We start from the raw sequence: 4,858 nt of genomic DNA on the forward strand, positions 1-4,858 counted from the left end.
ACAGGAAGCAGAGATATGTTACAGAGCAGGGAGAGTATGGGAACTGGCCTGGCCCCACCTCAGACCCCAGAGGTCAAGTATGGCCCTTGGGGAGTCTCTAGGCAGCCCTGAGGCGGGGGGGTGGGGGGGAGATCTCTTTCCTTGTACCCGAGTTATAGATGATACAACTGAGGTCTCCTGAAGAGAATGCTGCAAAACCATCTTGCCAGCTCAGGCATTGTGTTGTGGTCCCAGCTACTCCTACCACTTTGCCAGTCTGTCCACCACATTTTCTAAACTCCAATGCCTCCTGTGTCTCCCAATGCCCACTACATCAACCCAAGCTCTTTTCCTGGTATTTAAGGCCCTTCCAAGACACCATCCCCACGCACCACCACACAGCTTTTCAGGCTTATTCTTTGTTATTCCCCTTTCCTCTAAACAAACCCTGGCCTCAGCCCCAGAAGTTGGGACACACCATACTTTCATTTTATTTCTCAGGCTTTTGCACATGCATATCCCTCTGCATGGTGCTCTCTCCCTCTTTCAACTCCCAGGAGACTCTTATTCATCCATCGATCCCCAGCTCAGAAGGAACCTCTTCTGGTTTAAACACAGAGCACCTTCAGTGAGATGAAGATCCTATGGTCAAAAAGAAATGTAAATAAATCTTGACTTTTCCTCAGTAGGCTTGTTATGGGCAGTGGTATCAGCGTAGCATTTCTGACACAATTGCGTGAGTATTGTGGAAAAGAGCGTAAATGGATAAATATGGTGATATTTTTCTCTCTGGGAAAGAAAGGAAATGTAAAACTGGAAGGCGAAAGTAAGGAAGAACCCTGTGGTAATTGGACAGATAAGTATGAAGTGAGACTATTTTTTTTCTGTTAAAAAGTTTTTCCTCCTTTATTTATATTAATATGGTTATATCATGCTTTCATATTTTAGTTAATGGATGACAATCCATCACTATCATTTATTTTGATGCTTAAATTGTCCCAGATTTGGCCAGCGGGACCACTTCAAGCTGCTTCCTTGTTTTTCTGACAAGTTTCCATCATTCACTGAATACTTTTTAACTTTCTGACAATATATTCTAGGCTCATCTAGGACTTTTCTACCCCAGCCCTGGAATCAGCCATCTCTCCAAGGAGATAGAGAATGGTATTTTAAGTAGAGAATGGTGTTTAGAAACCAGGATTTAGCTGGTGTTTGGTGAGCTTATTGCTATTCCTTCTAGACCTTCTCTGCAGACAGAGCTAGGGGGAAAAAAATATATATATATATATGTATATATATGCTCACTATATATACATATGTATACTCTTACATATGTATATATATACATATGTATACTCTTACATAAACATACTCATTTTACACATAAACTCATTATATAAGTAATATATACATAAATTCATATATATAAACTGCATGTATAGATGTATATAATGAGTTTTTAGAAATATATTTCCTAGTAAACAGAATATGTCCATATTTCTATATTTATTTTTATGCATGTCTATATAATTACAAATAGTAGATTTAAAAACCATAAACTCAATCAGATATGAATTAATGAATGCAGACAAAGGGTATACCATTCTTACAGATTTTCTGAAGGTCTAAATTTTTTCTATATAAAAAGTTGAGAAGATATCTGTGAATCTGCAGTTATCTCAAAATAAAAAGTTTAGTTCCAAAAAAAAAGTTGAAAGGAAAGAAGAGGAAGATGACAGAAACTTGTCACCAGTCCTGGAGCCCCAAGACGGCCAGGCAGGTAGAGCTGCCCAGACTTTGATTTGGCCCCATCCCACAGCCGGCCACATGGTCTTCCTTGCAGCCCCTCCTTGTCTTCTGTCCTGCCCCAGACCTCAGGTGACAGGATGTTGTAAGGTGTTTCTTTCTGGCTCAGTTTCAGTGAGGTTTCAAAACCTCAGAATGATGCAATCGGGTTTGGGATCCACCCCACCCCAAATCTGAGGCACGTGGAGGCAAGGGTGCAGAGGGTTCCCTTTATGAAGCTGAGCATGTGTCCTTTGGGGCTTGTGGGCCAGGTGGATGGTTTATTCTATGTTTTTCAAACTACTTATTCTCTGCCAAGTTATGCACAAAAAGGTGAGTATAGCTCTTCCCAGTAGTAAGTGGCAGGGCAGGGTTTCAAATCTAGGCATATCTGAGCCCAGGTCTATGACACAGCCCCCGTGCTACATAGCCTCAGCCTGGAACCTGGGCTCTCTGTCACACAGTGAGTTGAGAGAGCCAAGTGGGAGGTTAGCAGCAAATCTTCGGGGGGGGGGGGGGAATGGGAAATGAATCCAATTCTGAGACCAAACAGTACCCCACAAATAAGACTTGATTGAGAGGACCCTTGAGGGGTTCAGGCACCCAAACTGAGGGTGGATGCTGGGTCCTAGAACAAGGGGGCATCAGAGTTAGCAGCTAGGAGATTATCAAGCCCATCATGCAGCTGCAGCCAGGGTCCCCATGGGAAGTCCCTCAAAAGCTGCCGCAGAAGGAAAAAATCAGCGTTGACCACTGGCCACAGTGAACCAGACACATAAGACTGTCTCAGTCCTTAGGCCCTATCCCCTTGTGGGATTAACGGTCCAAAGACATCCAAGTCCTAATCACTGGAACCTGTGAACATTTCCTTAGATGATGAAGGGATTCAGAAGGAGCCACCCCAAGGTATGCCTCAGTGGTATGCAGATTATTTTGGGCTAAAGGCAATTTTAGCTTTAGGTTCAAGAGAAATTTCTACCCCTACATTTAACTACCAGAAGAACTTGACTTAGGGGCTTTGCCCATAGTAAGAGATTATCAAAGATAATCACTTTTTGACCCACCTATATGGCATGACAAACTTTTATTTACTACTTATCTGCTTTTATCATCTTGCAATGACCCTTTGAAGCCCCCAAGGCACCTTACCTCAACCCTAGCTCAGGGTGTCTTATATACCTAGATCCCCTTTTCTGTCTCTGAACCTCTTGTGAATGTGTGGTCTCTGACTTGCTTATGTATCATGTATAAATTTTGTTATTTTCTCTTGCTGATCTGTCTCATGTCTATTTGATTATTAGACCAAAAGAACCATGAGGGTTGAGGAAAGTTTGTTCTTTCCCCACAAGGACAAGGTAAGGACCTTGAGATGGAGAGGTAATCCTAGATTATCCAGGTGGGCCCTAAATGTCATCTCAAGTGTCCTTATGAGAAGAAGATTGAACACAGAAGAAGCAGGTGATAAAACTGAAGGAGAGGCCACACTCCTGGCTTTGAAGATAAGGGAAGAGGCCAGGAGCCAGGAATGCAAGGAATGTGGCGTTAGAAGCTGAAAGAGGCAGGTCGGGTCTCCCCTGGAGCTCCAGAAGGGCCAGCCCTATGATGCCTCAACTTTAGCCCAGTGATAGTGGTTTTGGATTTCTGAACTTCAAAACTGTAGAGAACAATTTTGTGTTGTTAAGACTATTATGCTTGTGGTGACTTATTACAACAGCCACAGGAAACAAATACATGCCCTCTCCCTTGGGCTGATCCCAGGGGATGACAATCAGAAATAGCAGCTTGAAACTAGGAAGTGGAGACAGAGAAAAAATTGACTGTGACCTTCCATTCCAGGCCTAGGGCTGAGGCGGTGGGGCAGGTGTTAGGGTACTGCAGTTTCAATGAAGGTTAGAGTTCTGTAATTATTAGATGAGACTAGACCTTTGAATATTCCAAAGAGGCTGATGGGAGACTTTTTAGTATTCAAGGTTGACTGAGACATCTTAGGGACTTTCTTGAGTTTTCATCCTGGAGTAGGGAAAGAAGTATTTGTCAGGGAAAGTTTAACAAGAAAGTGGACAGAAAGAAACAAGTTGTTTTCTGCTGCTCACACATTCAAGAACTATTTCTCTATAGCCTCTATTCTGTGCCTGGCTCTATGTAAGATTTTGTACATATAACAGTGAAAAGAAGGGGAAAAAAAGACACTAACCTCTGCCTTTCAAGTTCAACATCTGGCATGACCAGCCTGGGGAGCTCTGCTAACAATTCCTCCATAAAACTGGTGAAAACTAACAAACAAGCAAATGTTTAAATCTTGTGGGAATGGTCCTATGTCATGAATAGAAAATGAAAAACATCTATTTAAGAACATTTATGAAAACTGAGTAAGAAAGGCAAGAGTTTATGCTATTTGAACCAAGACTTCTCCTTCCCTTGACCCTCCTCCTTGCTCAGTGAAGCAGATTCTATTTCAGATTGCTGTATCCAAGAACACAGGGCCCCTCTCCCACAAACAAAGGGTCTCTCCCCTAGACCAAAAATACAGGACTCCCTTACTCCCTAGATCCCATCTCCCTGTTGACGAGGCTAAGTCCAGGTGGGTATGGTCAAGAGGTAGGGGCTCTCTTTTGCTATCAAGCCTCCACTCAGGGGATAGAGGCTACACTGTGGGTACAGTGTGTTGAGAATACTGAGTTCTTGATCACCCCTACCCTGGCTCATGAGGCAGTGGCTTCACACTAGGAGAGGTAAGCCAAGAAGACCTCAAGCTGCAATCCAACTATCTCCCCACCAGTGCTCAGCTCCTAAAAGAAGGATAGCACTCAGCGAGAAGTCTGCCATTATCCCCATCCCCAGCTCCAGAGCCCTGGCTCAGAGATTTTGCCTGGTGATAGTGTTGAAGGTCAGAATGATTCGCCCGGAGATGTGGCTCTGTCATATGCAGATTGTATTGAGCTAAAGGCAACTTTAGCTGTAGGCTCTAGAGAAAATCTCCCCACACCTCCCCCACCCCCATACACTCCCTAGAATAAACTGTATTAGGGGCCTTGCACATAATAAGAGATTATCAGAGATAACCTCTTTTGACCTCTCTCTAGGGCAGAACAAA

This window comes from Rousettus aegyptiacus, unplaced genomic scaffold, assembly GCF_014176215.1.
Source record: "Rousettus aegyptiacus isolate mRouAeg1 unplaced genomic scaffold, mRouAeg1.p scaffold_m13_p_6, whole genome shotgun sequence".
Classification (NCBI taxonomy): domain Eukaryota; kingdom Metazoa; phylum Chordata; class Mammalia; order Chiroptera; family Pteropodidae; genus Rousettus; species Rousettus aegyptiacus.